At 45.4% G+C, this 17,049-nt stretch overlaps 2 long non-coding RNA genes across 2 annotated transcripts; one reads left to right on the forward strand and one right to left on the reverse strand.

Moving 5' to 3' along the window:
• Positions 1–388: 388 nt before the first annotated feature.
• Positions 389–5,976, reverse strand: LOC125434481. The gene is made up of 3 exons (XR_007244791.1): positions 5,965–5,976; positions 2,875–2,877; positions 389–475 (listed from the first exon to the last, which is right to left on the reverse strand). It is a non-coding gene; the product is annotated as an uncharacterized LOC125434481 (long non-coding RNA).
• Positions 5,977–15,605: 9,629 nt separating this feature from the next.
• LOC125435809 lies at positions 15,606–16,597 on the forward strand. Its single transcript, XR_007244924.1, has 2 exons — positions 15,606–16,416; positions 16,518–16,597. It is a non-coding gene; the product is annotated as an uncharacterized LOC125435809 (long non-coding RNA).
• Positions 16,598–17,049: the final 452 nt, after the last annotated feature.

Consider the following 17,049-nt stretch of genomic DNA (forward strand, 5'->3'; position numbering starts at 1 on the left):
CATGGCTATGCCTTTAAGAGTGGTTGGGTTTACAATAAGCAGCTGGTTGGCCCCAAGTTATGGCTTGAAAGTGGCTGAAACTGAAGTGAAGCAGGTGTTCGGGTGGGAGGTTTCTGCCAAGCCACAAGGATTCTGATTTAAATTCCCTCAGGAAAGATAGGTAAGCTATAAATTGAAAATTAGCGGTAGATTGTACATAAGTTTTTGTTGCTTTGCCACAGCCAGTTCTATATTGTTTACTGTGGTTGGCAATAGCTTACTGGGGTCTCGGGGAGAAAAAATTGGCTTTCATTTACCAATTTTATTATTGTTCCCCTATATCTCCCCTTTTTAATAGTCATTATAGTCCTTTTAATGGTTTTTAAAGCTTTGTTCCCCTACTGTTTTATGTTTCTATACTTTTTTATGTTTCCAATTTCTTATTATCAGCAGATTCTTTTAGAGAGAGAGATTTACAATTTTAAAACATTTCATCCTTGTGTTACATGAAAAACATTCCATCCTTCAGTTATATTTTATTTACCTGGTCTATGACCATACTAGATTGATTGGTTTCTCCCAATCCCTGCTATTGGAGGTACCAGAAATCACACCAGGGACCTTGCACAATATTACTGACCTACAACCTCACCCAGGAAAAAATTATGCATGAGGGCTGACTTCTCCAGCAGTTTAGCGTAGCTTTTGGGGATGTCTTGTTTGCATTTTTGTGTGGGTTACTGTTTGCAGACCGGCTTGTATCAGTGTTGCCAGCTCAGGCTTGGAACATTTCTGGAGGTTTTGAGATCAGTGCCTGAGGAGGGCAAAGTCTGTGGAGGAAGCACAGCAGGAATGTGATGCTATAGAGGAGGATGAGTCCATCCTTGGCAGCTAGCCATGGTGAGTAAACGGAACCTTGACATTCTTAGGCAGTCAGACTCTAAATAGCAATGCCAGGAGGCAGCATCAGAGGAAGGCCTTAACCCTTGAGCTGTTTACTGGCCCTCCAGAGCAACTGGTGGCCCAGTGAGCAAACAGGATGTACCCACTGGTCTGATACAGCAGTGCTCCTATGTCCTCAAGATTCCATTTGCTCCAGGAGAAGAGGAAGAAGAAGAGGAGACTCCAGGTGGAGACTCCAGGTGGCTTACAAGCTCCTTTCCCTTCCCACCCACAACAGACATCTGGTGAGGTAGGTGGGGCTGAGAGAGTTCCCAAGAACTGTGACTAGCCCAAGGTTGCCCAGCAGGAATGTAGGAAAGTGGAAACACATCTGGTTCACCAGATAACCCTCTGCCACTCAGGTGGAGGAGTGGGGAATCAAATCCGGTTCTCCAGATTAGAATCCACCTGCTCTTAACCACTACACCACACTGACTTCTGTCAGCTGAAGATCAGTTATAATTCCTAAAGAGGTCTAGGAACCACTTGGATGTTGACAACCCCAGCCCCCTTCCCAGGATCTCTAAAACACTGACTTTAATAACTGATTTTTAAAAAATAGTGCATTCAGTAGTTCTCACATTATATTCCGTGTATGACTGTGTCATTGAAACAACAGATATATCCAGATAGTGGCTGCTATTGTGCAAAATGAATGAGCATTGCCTCTTTCTTGCACACAGCTATACAAATAAACTTGCAGCCAGGATCTAAGAGTGTTAACTGGAATATGGGAATGGGACTATATTGGTTGGACAATTTCTACTGCACCTGTAAAACAAAACAACGTCTTTCCTTTCTAAATCCTGGCAAAGTAACTGAATACAAGTGTGATTGACTTTCCAGCGACACTGATCAAGGTGGCCGAGTCAGCCTTTCTTTGAGCTGAGAATTGGGGTGTAATGTTCTTATCCCCAATTTCCTCTGTGCAATGTTGGAGGGTCTGTGATACAACTAGATGACAGATGATCTAGGAGGAAGAAGTTCTGATGAGTTCATTTCCTTGCAATTCAGTTGGTGATTTGTAGACGCATACATTAATTAGCATATGCAAATGAGAAATGGCTGGGGGGAAAGGCTGAAAAGTTGTGCTGTCTAGTGGAAAGGTCAAGCTAGTGCAGGAAGCTGACTCACAGAGGAAGTGGGTCACAGCTGTGATTCATCCCAAGGTTGTTGCTTCTACCTCAGGCCTTTCCTGCTTCATCTCATCTTGCCTGCAAAATGTTGCCCTCACTGCCTTGCCTTGACCAGTGCTGCTGAAAGTCAACCGCCAACATTGAGGCCTAGAATCTGAAGAGGCTTTCTGGGCTGTCCAACCTGCACAGTGCAAGAAAGCCAAAACAGAGAAGACAGTGTGATGTAGTTCCTAGACTAGGACCCGTTTGAATTTCTACTCTGCCATGGAAACTTCTTAAGCCAGGCAGGGTAAAAATGAAGTAAAACAGCTCCCTCACAGATATGAGTGTCCAGTGTCCGCTTGAAGGCCTCCAGTGAAAGAAACCCCATTGTTTGCCTAAATAATTATTGGATGGTTCTCAGCATGAAGAAGTTTCTTCGAAGGTTCAGTTGAAATGTACTGTCCTGTAACTTATGCCTGTTAGCTCTAGTCTTCCCCTCTGAAACATAAGAGAGCATCTTTGTCCTCTCTTGCCGAGGTTCATACAGAGTAAGACATCAAGTGAACAGTGCAATAGGACTAGGATTGCAGAATTAGTAGCAATGGAAACAACAGCTGCCTCGGTAAAGTGCACTGGAATTACAAAGGCAGGAGACAATCAAGTAAAAACTAGATGATCCCTATAATAATCTCTGTAGCGTGCTACAATCCTTTGCCATCATCAAGGCATCTTCCGGACTTTTCTATTCTGCTTCAGTTCTAATCCTTTTATGAAAAAAAAGCTTTCTGAACATTTCCATCTTGCTCCTGTTCAGACACTAAACACTACGCTGGACTGTCTCTCTTGGAGACCTCTGGTGGGTTGTCTGCTATCAGAAACAGACTGCTGAGCTGCACGAGCAATATTTGATCCAGCTAGGCAAGTTTTTCATTTGAAGGGGCCTCATGAGGGGGAAATTTGGGTGTGTTTTTTAAAAGGGGGCTGTAGAAAGTAATCCTAACAGGAAAGGGTAGACTATAAATCCAAGAAACAAACAAACAGGATAACAAATCAGGAAATCAAGGACCATTTGTGGGTTTTTAAAAAATGACATACCAGCACTATGAACTTTCACTTCAGGGTGTTTTGGCCACGAGGATGTTTAATAATCAGGATAATAACAATACAAATTCCCCCTTTCCAAAGTTACAAGGTAGACAGCAATACTTTCTCAGGCTTGTCCTGAATATACTAAAACTGAATGGCAGTGAACCGAGACAGGCAAGGATCTTTCATGTGATACATAGCTTGAGGAACTTGTTGCTATGAAATAGGGTTCTGTCTTTTGAAGTTTCCTTACATGCCAATAATTCTCTGTTAAGTGGAAAACTACTACAACATTCAAAAGACTAGGACAGAACCGTTCTCCTTCTATACGATTTATTTTTATTTGAGGTAAGTGATACTCAAAAAGTCATTAAATCTTGGAATTCACTGCCAGTGGACATAGTGATAATTATAATAGATCCCTTTAAAGGGGAGAAGAGGCTATCAGAGAGTGACCAGTAATTATGCTGATGAGGGGGAGCCTCCAAAGTCAGAGGCAGCAAAACTCTAAATCCCAGTGCTAGGAGGTAACCTTAGCCATATTCTGCCATATTAGTTGTCCTTATAGGGCAAGTGGTTGGCCGATGTGTGAAACAGCATACTAGATAAGGCCCCTTCCGCACATGCAGAATAATGCACTTTCAATCCACTTTCACAACTGTTTGCAAGTGGATTTTGCTATTTTGCACAGCTGCAAAGTGTACTGAAAGTGGATTGAAAGTGCATTATTCTGCATGTGCGGAAGGGGCCTTATATTTAGTGAATCACTAGTGTGATCCAGCAGGGCTCTTATATGGTGTGATTTATTAATACGACCCCCCTCCCACACAGTCAGAAGTGCTAAAGGCCCTTTTTCATTTCTGTGAGCCATGGTGGCTAAATAGAACCTCCATATTTAAAGGCAATGTACCTCTGAATACCAGTTGCTGGGAAGCAGGAGGAAAGGGAGGGCTGTTGCCTTAGTAGTTAGATGTCATCAACCGCTAGCAAATACCATCAAACACTTCCTCTCATACATTTAAACCGGGCATCTTGTCTATATCTTATTGTTAGTTAATCTTGTTCCCCTGCTTGTCTTTATGGTGATTTAGAAACTGAAGAAAATGGAGATTAGGGTTGTTAGAGGCTGAATGGGATGATATATTCACCGTCATCCGTGGCCGTATTTTACCTATGTGTTTCTATTTTAATGTTATTATATAGCTGTATTTTATGCAGTATTTTAAAGGTTTGTAAGCCGCCCCGAGCCTACTTGTGGCAAGGGTTAGGTGGGGTATAAATATAATAAAATAAACAAATAAAAGCACCTGGTTGCCCACGGGGGGGGGGGGGGTAGGGGGGCGTGAAGCATGCTGGACTAGATGTATTCTTGGTCTGACTCCAGTACAGCTCTTCTTACAGCTGCCATCAGTCAGAACTTTTTTTTCTCAGTAAAACTGCCTTGAGCATTTAAGAAAGTAGTCTGATAAGTGAAGTCAAACTAATAGTTATTGAAGCCTTTGTGTGCACCTACCTTTGAATACCAGGTATTTGGACGAACAGGGAAGGTCATTTATGATCGTGGGTTTCCCAGGGGCATTGGGCTGGCTAATGCAGGAAATGGTATTAAATGGATCTTTGGTCTGATCCAGCTATTTATTTATTTTTTATTTATTTTATTGGACTTTTATACCGCCCATCCCCGAAGGGCTCTGGGCGGTGTACAATATATAAGGATACAATATAAAAACAAGTAGACAATTAAGAGCAGCGATAAAAATTTACATAGCTGTAGTTCTAATTATATAAAAGCTCAGTGGGTTAAAATGGCGTCCAACATTCCAATAATAAAAATCCCTCCCCCCTCAGAAAGGGAGGCATGGTGAGTCCCAGTTGGTGACAGGCGGCCCAGATGTCGGGGCCAAGAGAGGGGGCACAATTAGCTATGCTGCTCTTATGTTTTATTTGCAATTTATCAGATGCCCCATCCCACTAATTGCATTGATTTACGCTGTATAATTCCACCTTGAGTCTGAGTGAGAAAAGTGGATTATAAATGGAGTGAAACAACTCAATGTTAGAATAAAGAACTGTGGGTACAGTTCTCAGATTTTCATTACATGTTTTGTCTTTCAAGAAAGATGTTACAGAGCAGCCCAAAAGCTACAGGTGAAGCCTTGCCCCGCAAAGCATTTCCTTGCCCAGGGAAAAAAACTTCATTGCTCAGTTTCTGCTGGTGCTGCAATTATCGAAAGCAAAGAGCTTCCATCCTTTAGAAGAACACCAGCCCTGCCTATTATTAGGTTCATTCCCGGCTTGTGCAAATTTATAGCAGCAGCAGCAGCCGCAGCCGAAGTCCCTCCTACCAATTCGAGGCTGCCTCTGGCTGCTGTATCCGAAGTGGGATTTGGGGGTGGGGAAATAGCATCACACAAAGAACTGAAACTAGCAAATTGGCAACTCAGCTGCTTTCCCAAGGGAGAAGCAGCCAACCTGCATTCCCTTCCTCTCCTTGCACTTTCCCTTTCAAGGTTCTCAGGTTAATTAGTACTTTGTTAAGGACACGCCTTTTATGCCCAGGTGCAAGGAAGCGATTGCTCACTCCGGCTGAGGCCATGTCCCCACAAGTCGAGGGGAAACAGGCAGATCTAATAAATGTCAGGGGAATGAACTATCAGGGACAGTTCATGGCATTTCCCTCCACCTAAGCCCAGAACACTGTGTGCCGTCGGCCTCGGCCTCGCGGTGTGTGCGTCCTTGCACAAATTTGCCATGCATGGGTGGTGAGCTGTGTTTGGCTTGGCAAGTCACGTCTCTGCTCCACCAGGGACCTGTGGTTGGAATACTAGCTCAATTTAACTTACCTCCTGCTCAACCTAACCTCCTACTCCACCCCCGACCCCCACATGGTCCTATGGCGTTGATGAGTGGCCGCCAATTGAAATTGAATCCTAGCACAATATCCGACCCCTTTCTGCCCTTCCAGTGTTGCCAACTCTGAATTGGGAAATTCCTGGAGATTTGGGGGTGTAGCTTGGGGAGAGAACTCAGCAGGGATGTGGTGTTATTCTGTCCGCCCTCCAAAGCTACCATTTCCTCCAAATCTGGAGATCCATTGTAATTCCAGAAGAATTCCCTCATCTGGAGGTTGGTAACCCCATGCCCTCTGTCTGAGGGTCCCGCCAACCGCAGTGGAGATGTAGGTTTGTTTAGGTTTGTTAGATTTAGGAGCAGCAGTGGCGTAGGAGGTTAAGAGCTTGTGTATGTAATCTGGAGGAACCGGGTTTGATTCCCTACTCTGCCGCCTGAGCTGTGGAGGCTTATCTGGGGAATTCAGATTAGCCTGTACACTCCCACACACCTTGGGCTAGTCACAGCTTTTCGGGGCTCTCTCAGCCCCACCTACCTCAGAGGGTGTTTGTTGTGAGGGGGGAAGGGCAAGGAGATTGGAAGCCCCTTTGAGTCTCCTACAGGAGAGAAAGGGGGGATATAATCCAAACTCCTCCTCCTCCTCTTCTTCTTCTTCTTCTTCTTCTTCTTCTTCTTCTTCTCCTTCTTCTTCTTCTTCTTCTTCTTCTTCTTCTTTATATTAAGTACAATTCTGGGCACCGCAGTTCAAGAAGGATATTGACACGGTGGAATGGGTCCGGTGGAGGGCAACCAAAATGGTAAAAGGTCTGGAATCCATGCCCTACGAGGAGAGACTCAGGGAGCTGGGGATGTTTAGTTTGGTGAAGAGAAGGTTAAGAGGTGACATGATTGCCCTGTTTAGATATTTGAAGGGATGCCATGTTGATGAGGAAGCAAGCTTGTTTTCTGCTGCTGCAAAGACTAGGACCAGGAGTAATGGGTTCAAGGGGAAGGAAAAGAGATTCCACCTAAACATCAGGGAAAACTTCCTGATTGTCAGAGCTGCTCGACAGTGGAATGCACTCACTCATGCGGTGGTGGAGTCTCCTTCTTTGGAGGTTTTAAAAGAGAGGCTGGATGGCCATCTGACAGGAGTGCTTTGAATGTATGTTCCTGCATTGCAGGAGGTTGGACTTGATGGCCCTTGGGGTCTCTTCCAACTCTATGATTCTATGATTTTATCATTTAGAGCTCCGCTGAAGAACGGCACACAAGTTTAAAGCCTTAGATTGCCATCTTATTCTTTTCTTTGCATTCCAGGTTAGGCAGGCCAAGCAACCATTTCCTTGCTACCGCTAGACATCAGCCAGGTGTGGAGGGGTGGGCTAGGAATCATGAAACAGCCTTCTGGTCTGTTCATCTGAGACAGTGAAAAAGCTGAGGCGCCCCCCCCCCTCAAAAAAATGGGTAGATGGGCTGGCTTCAAAACACAGTAGCAACTTTTCTAGAGGATTATCCCAATTGCTGAGTTCCTGCCCCAGCTATTCTGTGCATCTCATGCTCGGCTGAACTGCTTGGTGTCCTAACCTTTCCACTAGAGGCCTCCCTAATAACAGCACTTGGAATATGGGAAGCTTCACTCCACTGTGGTATGAAATCAGCTAAGGAGACAATAATTCTTGGAGGGCATCGGCCTGCAGAGGGCGTTGAGTGGCAAAATAAGATGGAAAGACTCGAGCCAGGCTAGCTGTTCTATTTCATCAGGGCTGGAGCCAGTGCGGTGAGTGGTTACCGTGTCTGACTGAAATCTGGGAGACCCAGGTTTGAACTTCCTGCTCATCCCGGGCAGCTTGCTGGGTGACCTCGGCCCACTCACACCCTCAGCCAAACCTACCTCACTGAGTTACTGTGAGGAACAAATGGAGTAGAGAGGAATGATTTAAGTTCTTTGGATCTCCCTCAGTGAGAAAGACAGGGTATACATTAAGCAAATAAATATTTTAACAGGGTGCTTCCATAAAGCCATTGCCAGCCTCCCATAACATACTGTGTCAGGCATTTTGAAATTTGAGGTCGTTCTGTCAGGTCCCTTCCGCACATGCAGAATAATGCACTTTCAATCCACTTTCAGTGCACTTTGCAGCTGGATTTTACTGTGCAAAATAGCAAAATCCATTTGCAAACAATTGTGAAAGAGGACTGAAAGTGCATTATTCTGCATGTGCGGAAGAAGGTTCACTTTTCAAATGTTCATTTTCTTCTGTTAGCCTGCACCCCGTCTTTGAGTCTTCCTGGTTGTATACAAGCTTTTCATTGGTGGCTGTGCCTCTCTGGACCCTCCTCCCTAGGACGGAAAGCCAGTTTTCAGAAAATGCTATGGGACGATTCTTCAACAGAGAACTTCATGCTGGCAGAATGATGGACAGTTACTTTAGTGAGGGGTTGTTGGCATTTCTGAAAATCAGTTATGAGCATTTGTGCTGGGGTTTGTGACTTGTTCAAAATCTCTTTGATGATTGGCATGCCTGCATAGGTATTGTAATGCCCCTGGGACCTTTTTTAGATCAAAAGGCAAGGTTACATCTGTCAAAAAATAAGTTAATCTTTCGTTGACTTCTTTGTACTTCTGTACACTAATGTACTAATTAAAACAGTCTATTAATATGGTAATTTTTCATGATACCCTGTAACTTCTATCTGTGGTTGGATTCAGTGGCTGCCTAGTGAGCCATCCCTCCTCATCTGGCTGATGTGCTGGTGAGATTTCAGTCTAATGTGTATTACAGTTTAGTTCTTAATTTGGTGGTTTGGGGGACAACCAGTCATGATCTAGAAAGCTGACAGCAAAGCCCAAGCCCTTCCTGATCAATCTTGGGCCGTTTCCGCACAGCCAGCAAGCGGGGCTGCATTGGCATAAATTATTCGCATTGTGGAGGCCAGGCATCCATCTCCAGAGCGTCGTTCTGGTCAAGGGGGCATGTCCTCTGGCCTCCACAACGCAACGGCAGCCAGCAGGAGAAGGTAAGCTGGCTGGGGAAGGCGCAGCCTGTGCGAAGGCGCCTGCGCCTTTGTCTGCGCCCCTACCGGGACTGTCTGTGCAAATAATTTATGCCGTGCAGGTACAACTGACTGTGTGATACAACCCCCACATCTCTCTGGTACTGGTCCCCAGTTTCATTTGTAAAGTCAACGCACATTGGCTGTTTCATCAGACTAGGGTTGCAAGGGCTCCCGTGGCCACTGGTGGAAGCTGGCAGGTAGGGTGGCTAGATCCAGTTTGGGAAACTCTTGGAGATTTGGGGATGCAGCCTGGGGAATACAGGGACCTCAGTGGGGGAAAATGCCTCCAAAGTATCCATTTTCTCCAAGGGAACTGATCTTTGGAGATGAGCTATAATTTCAGGGGACCCCCAGGTCTCACCTGGAGGTTGGCATCCCTACATCAAGCAGCTGTAGGCACATACAGTCATGGAGTATGTACATTCATAGTAACATCAACAGGGCAAGTTACATCATGTGTATAACATTCGTGTCTTGGCCTAAAGAAGGGCTCTCTGACAGACCCACTCTCTTACCAAAAGTTCTGCCCACTGAGATGATGACTGAATTATCTCTGTTCGCTTAGCACTGAGGAAAGTGTGCAAAGCAGAACCATTTAGGAGGGTATGCCTTATACAGAGACAGACATTATATTGATCTGAAATAGTTATATACCCTCCTTTCTCCCGGACATGCCAGCACCCAAGGCCAACTTCTATCCCTAGAGTTGCCAGATCATTTCATCAGATGCTTGACATATTCACCCATTAGAGAAATGTCAATGAACGACAGTTTTGCCCACTTTACCTGGCTGCAGTTTTCTGGGTATCGGGTAGAAGTCTTTTCCATCACTGGCTACCTGATCTTTTTTACCTGAAGATACCTGAATCAAAGATCTTTCATATGCAAAGCCATGCACCCCCCCCCCCCCCCCCGCCATCATTTTTGCTGTTGGTAGTGACATCATGGTTTTAGTCTATCATTCAATTATTTTATCACGAGCCCTCGGAAAATGCAGTTGATTGTTCAGATGTTAAGGTGGTGCTGGATATTTTGACTGAGTTCTGTCTGTAAACCACTTTGAGCATCTAGAGCAGGGGTAGGGAACCTGCGGCTCTCCAGATGTTCAGGAACTACAATTCCCATCAGCCCCTACCAGCATGGCCAATTGGCCATGCTGACAGAGGCTGATGGGAATTGTAGTTCCTGAACATCTGGAGTGCCGCAGGTTCCCTACCCCTGATCTAGAGGAAGTGGTCTAAAATATGTTCAATGAAGAAACCTTTGAAATGTAACATTCCCAATTGTGCAAGTGAAGACTGTGTGTGTATTTTTTTGTATTCAGATAGGTTTTGTGCTTCTGTAAATCTGAATGTGTATAAGCAAGGCCAAGGATGAGAGAAGTGATCCTGAACCCCTTCCACACATTTAGCCTCTGTAACTTTCTAGATCTTCCTCCACAATACTGAGATTCCCCCCCCCCCCCCCCGAAAATAATGGCAGCCTTGAAGGGTGGACTCTATGATATATACCACAGAGTCTGGGTCCTACAGTGATCACAACATGCCCAGCAAACTTCCTTCCCTAGGAGACAGCTATCTCTTTTGAAAGAAAGAGAATGAGCCAAAGCTGTAGGTGCCCTTGAGGGCATGTTGCCTTTCCATTTCCATCTTCATTTCTGGCAGATCAGGGTCTCTTTCCTGTTGTGATTCCCACTGGTTTCTTTAGCATCACTAAATTGGTCTTAAACGGCTACAATCTCTCTGATGGCCATCACCAAGAGGAGCTTGGCCTGGGGTAAACCGCCTACTGGTGTCCCATTCTGCATTTCCTACCCATTAACAGTTCTACAGCCCCAGGCTCAAAGGGATGCAGAGAATACAACTTCTCAGCTGTCCCCTTGAGCTCTTGACAAATGAGTAGGTGTTGGTTCCTTATTGGCTCATTAAAATGGCCAGGATTACTCTCACTGTGTGAGTGAATGGGGAAATGGCTCCTAGTCGGTTTGAGGTGCCCCCTAAATTGCTGCGCTTTCACGGCAAAGTCACATCATGCGAGCTTTAAGATGCCTGTCCTCCATGTTAAGGTTTTTAAGGTCTGTAGCAGCGGAAGATAAAGCTGGATTCCCATAGTCCCATAAAGATGAACCAGATTTATTTCCAACATTTACTTTGTTTTATTTACTCAATTTAGAGTCCAACTTTCTCGCCAAACAATGCAATAAAAACAGTAGAGGACACGCGCCCTGCAGTGAATAATATGGAGTTATGAAATGCAACAACAGTGCACTGAGACAGTATCAGATATGCAATACATTGTATGCAACAGAGCTGCATTGCAAAACTGGCAAACAATGCAATAAACAATACAATAGGTACAAAGCTATGAAAGATTACTATAATTCATAGGCATTAACAACTTTATTCCTTTATAAAAAAATGCATAAACTTCTGTGTCAGCTTGAACTTCATGAGATGAACAAAGTATTCATGCATTAAGAGAGGTACCTGTTACATTTACTTAAAAATAGACGAACACGTGCTGAAATTAAAAAAAAAACTAACCAAAGTTCTAGCTAAACCAGAGGTGTCCAACTCTGGCGCTGATGGGAATTGTAGTCCATGAACATCTGAAGTGCCAGAGTTGGACACCCCTGATTTAAACTCTTGGCTTGCCGCTTTTCTGTTTTCAGGGTTGCTGTTTTTTTTTAATATTGAGAACTTTCCAGAAGTAGATTCCCCCAATCACCGAAATTTGGTGCAGTGCATTCTATTTTATTTCATTTTCCGGGGGGCTTTTTTTTTTGTATATACTGAGCCAGGAGCATAAGCTACAGCAAAGAATTGGACCCTAGTGCCCTGCATGCTGTTTTGCCTGGCAGAAACCTCGCGCAGCTGCGTGTCTCGGACAGCGGTACAGCTGCATCATTTCAGTTCTAGGTTGCCTTCTCAAAGATATTTCTGCAAGTTTCTTTCCATCTTCCTCTTCCTCTGTCATAGAGCATCACAGGTGCAGTGCAGTCAAGGGTAGCGACGGGATGCAGGTTAGTGCTATGAAAAGGCACAGAGCTGCAACATATGCTCACAGGGCCTGATGCCACTGGAATAATCTTAAAAGTGGTCTGTAGAGCAGATCTTGTTTGCATTAACTGAGTCCCCCCCCCTTCTCTGGTCAGTCCATATGTGAGGTGGCTAACCACCAGCCACAGATGTTCTGGGGCGATGGGGTGGGGAGGTCTCTGCCCTGCCTTGTGCTCAGGTCCCCAACCTCCTAACACCATGCTTGCATGGGCTATGTGCTCTGCTCTGGAGAGCCAGTGTGGTGTAGTGGTTAAGAGCAGGTGGATTCTAATCTGTAGATCTGGATTTGATTCTCCTCTCCTCCACATGAGTGGCGGAGGCTTATCTGGTGAGCCAGATGTGTTTCCACACTCCTGATTTCCTGCTGGGTGACCTTGGGCTAGTCACAGTTCTCTTGGAACTCTCTCAGTCCCACCTGCCTCACAAGGTGTCTGTTGTGGGGAGAGGAAGGGAAAGGAGCTTGTAAGCCACCCTGAGTCTCCTTACAGGAGAGAAAGGTGGGGTACAAGCAGAGGCGTAGCTTCAAGGGGATGGGGGGTGAGCGACGCACCTGTGGGGGTGTGGCAAGGGGATTCTGGGGGTGGTGCAAGGTTGTTCCGGGTGGGGTGGGGCGGGGCAGAGGATGCACCAGTGCACTGGGCATCCCCCCCCCCACTATGCCTCTGGATATATATCCAAACTCTTATTATTATTGTTAGATACTGCCATACCGTCACTAGGAACCAGCAACACTTTCCCCCATCTGCATATGTTCTTTTGTAAATGTTTTATGTACTGAACTTTGGGCCAATGTGTGCTGCACAAGGAGGCAGGAAAGTAGCACTCCATGCACTTTTGAAAACGCTTCTCTGTACCTACATGAAAGGGGGGGGGTATTAGAAGGGCAAGTCAATATTTCTTTGGGTTGCTGAGCATTTTGTAAGTGGCTGATCAAGTGGCAATTTGTTTATTTTGCATTACCCTCCCAGTCTTTTTAAAATCAGCAGATGGTGAATTTTAGGCAGTGTTTTAAAGCAAACATTGTGTTGTTTTTCTTTTTTTAATGGGAAAGCCAATTGGAAACGTTGGAAATAAATGAATAGGGTACAGTAATGATGTAGCGTTTTGGTGTGGTCAAATGCCTCACCAAGAACAGATCTGCATGATTCCTCCTGCTGGCAGAATCTCACACATTCAAACTTGCCCAGTTTTTGTCAATAGCTGCATTCCTGAGGTTTCTAATGAACAGCTGGAGGAAGCAAACCGGTCCGAGACAAAACTCCAATCCATTTCGCTCTATCCCGTGAAAACATTTTGCAATCATTTGCAGAGTTTGAAACCCCATTTGTCTGCATTCACCACATCAATATGATTCCTGGCTACCATTTTGTGGTCATTCCATTTCTTTTTTTAAACTCCATGGATCCGATGCTATGAAGCTTCAAAGGTCAATTCCCCACGGTCAATTAATCGCGTGATACTCATGCTAAATATCAAGGTTTCAGCAAGAACTCCCCATTGCTTGAGTGACGAACAGGGATTCATCCCATTTCTGATGCTCATTCTCCCTTTTATCCCGCATCCCGGCAGAATCTGCTTGAAAGTACAACTTTTCTTCTTAGCACGTTTTCGATCCAGTTTCGAGGGGAGGAACAGGGGTCCAATCTTTGTTTAAAATTCCCACCGAGGAGCGTGATGCAAATGTCTAGCAACCAATCAGCGCGGGGGGGGGGGGCGCTGAGCGATGCGCGCACAGCCTCTTCTGGGTTTCAATTTTACTGTTGGTCTCGGCGAGCACGTGCGCGAGGAGATGTTAGCATAGGAGAACAAAAAAAACGCTTAAACGATTAACCGTTCACCCTTCCAAACGAGTGAAAACCCATTTAAGCGCTTAAACGTTCCTCCTTGCAAATGAGCCAAGCTCAGGTTGCAAGTAGCAGGGAAAAATTTCCCGCCCCAACATGGCACGCCAGTTAATCAGGAGAGACACACAAAGGAGATCACATGGTGGTGGGGATTGCTACAATTCTGGAATCCGAGATAGGCCTACATGTCTTCGCTGAATATATGCTACGGTGGGGAGGTTGAAACCCCGATGAAAAGGTGCAGTTTCTTTACAAACTTGGTTTGATCTAGATAGAATTTCCCCGTGGGGAATTGCCCAAAGTCTTGTGACGCAGTTCTCTATGGGCATGTCTTTGTAGCTGTGAAGACACAACCAACCCTAAATAATAATGAAAAAGTCTGACAAAAATACAGCGCCAGATGGCTGGTGTGAGCTCGGAAAATGGTGCCAACGAGGGAGTCCGGGAAGCATGGGGAACATCTTAAAGAGATCGCACAGCAAGTGAAAACATTTTCAAAACATTTTCACAAAAGAACTGCTAGGAAACAGCATGCAAATGAAACGTTTTCAGATTGGAAATAAAATGTTTTGGGCTAAAAATGTTGCAGGCCTACTTGGAGGTAATGTTTTATTTCCTGCCTGAAAATGTTTTATTTGTGTGGTGCAGAATGGACCTCCTTCCTGCTTGCACAGAGTTAACAGAACAGCGTGTCTTGAGATCTCCTTCATCGGTTGATCCATAACCCTCTTTAAACCCTTTGGACTGAAGTCACAATAAAAGATTTGTTCTGGATTTTGTCACCAGCATATTTGTGTCCCCTGTAACTACCAGCCCTGTCCCAATATACTGTCAGGATGGGTCACATACCTAAACTCACTGCACAAACACCGGGCACCTCTGGGGAACTGGATCTGTACTGCACAAGGAAGGAAAAAACAACGTCCCCGTGCAAACACATGTACCTTCACCTGACACCTGTTCTGGGGCGGATGGAAAAATTGTTTCAGGAAGGAAATAGTTTCGTAGAGGATAGCAGCTGCTTTGATGCAGAGTGGTTCATAGAGCATGTAGCAGAGTTCTCTCTGTGGCACAGGTAAGGGTGACCGGATTTCACCAGGGAGTGGAGTTTCAGTGCCTTTAATGGTGATTCAGAAGGAGAAATATTGGCAGACGTCTTGGCATCAGGGCATTGCAGCAATGAGCAAAGGGGCCCCTACCAATGTGCCCTCTTTTAAGACTAGGCTGTGGGAGACCCAGGTTTGAATCCCCACTTTCTCTGGTTGTGCTGGGTGACCTTGGGCCACGGTCACACTCTCAGCCTAACCTACTTCACAGGGTTGTTGTAAGAATAAATCAGAGGAGAGGAGAATGATGTAAGCCACTTTGGGTGCCAAGTGGGGAGAAATGCAGGGTATAAATAAAGTAAATTAAAAAATAAGGCAGCCTTCAAGGGGCTCCACATTCTGTTCTGCTGAATCAGGCATTGGATCTCCTGCATCATTTTTGTCAGTAATTAGACTTTCTCTGGTTCCAGTGGTTTAAGGCAGGGGTCTTCAAACCATGGCCCTCCAGATGTTCATGGACTACAATTCCCATCAGCCCCTGCCAGCATGGCTAAGTAGCAGGGCTGATGGGAATTGTAGTTCATGAACATCTGAGGGGCCATAGTTTGAAGACCCCTGATTTAAGGAGTCAATATCATGTCCTGAGGAATCTTTCGTTCTCTTTTTAAGTAAAGGAGAAGGTAATCCACCTGCGCAAGCACAGTTACCAGCCTTGAAGCCATGTCCAGTGAAATTAGCGCTGAAGAGAAAAATGACCAGCATTTCCAGGAGCTAAGAAAAGTGCCCTCATCCAAGTGGTGGTGCGGAGGCAGATCCTAAACACACACACATTATGAATAGCCAAAGGACCAATATTTATGCCCTGGGGCGGTGCTGGGGTGGTGTGTGAGGTAAGCTGGTAGGAAAGCCAGAGACAAACAATTGAATGCCTTTCCGGGATTCGAACAATAAGATAGGACAGGCTTTGATGGGTCATCAGGATGCAAGAGAATGTGTTGGCTATTCTCCTGAATCCTGAATAATTACGGGGATGGGTGCAGATTAGAGTAAGTAATGGTCTTCTTTGAGTGATGATGGGCAGCCCAATTGTGTGTGGGGTGTGTGTGGAGGAATTCCCCTCTGGAGCTGGCAGGGGTTTACGCCAGTAGATTTGCCCTCCCTGGGGTACTTACCTCGCCTGAGGGGCAAATCCACCAGTGCCCATCCACTGCAGGGCCCTGGGACACCTGGCTGCGGCACCCAGCTCTGCACTGGCACTCCCTGACTGCATCAGTGTGGCAGAGGCATTTCACAGGTTGAGATGACCTTAATCGGTTTTCACTGCCCAATCCATAGTGTGATTTCACATAGCTCACCATTGCCTTCCCCAGCCATCTGCTCTTCACGCCCAGCAAGCAGGATAGTCATTTTACTGAACTCAGAGGGATAGAAGTCTGAGTCAACCTTGTGCCAGGTACTGAAAGCAGCTTCTACTGGGATTGAAAGGTTGTGAGCTTTGATTGCAGGTACTGCAACTTTTAAAACATGTTTTTAAATTTTTTTTCTAACATCCAGGCTGATGAAGAGTTCTGTGCAACCCCGAAGCTTGCACTGTTTTGAGTCATTTGCTTGGTCCTAATAAAAGATACTATGCAGATTGTTTTCTGAGTTTTTTTTAATTGCTTTGGGATCAACATGGCTGCTAACCATTTCTTTCAAATAGTTACAGCCCCATCAGTACTACAGGAAGGAAGGCAGCATAGTGTGGCATGAGAGACTTGCTCACTTGTGATGCTAACAATGGGAAACAATTAGGGTGATCCTAAGAACAATTTAAGAGCTGCGTGGCATAGTGGTTAAGTGCTTGCGCTGCCACTCACACGGTCAGGAATTTGAGCCCCCCGTGGGTCAGATATCCTGGCAGCTGGCTCATGGTCAACTCAGCCATTCATCCATTTCGTGGTCGGTAAATGAGTACCTAGCTCATAGTTAGGGGGTAAAGAATAGCCGGGGAAAGCAATGGCAAACTACCCCACAAAAGAGACTTGCCTATGAAATCACTGCTCGCAGTGGTACCTCAGAGTCGGACCCGACTGAAGGGGAAATG

The sequence above is a fragment of the Sphaerodactylus townsendi genome, linkage group LG06 (genome assembly GCF_021028975.2).
Source record: "Sphaerodactylus townsendi isolate TG3544 linkage group LG06, MPM_Stown_v2.3, whole genome shotgun sequence".
NCBI classification, from domain to species: Eukaryota; Metazoa; Chordata; class Lepidosauria; order Squamata; family Sphaerodactylidae; genus Sphaerodactylus; species Sphaerodactylus townsendi.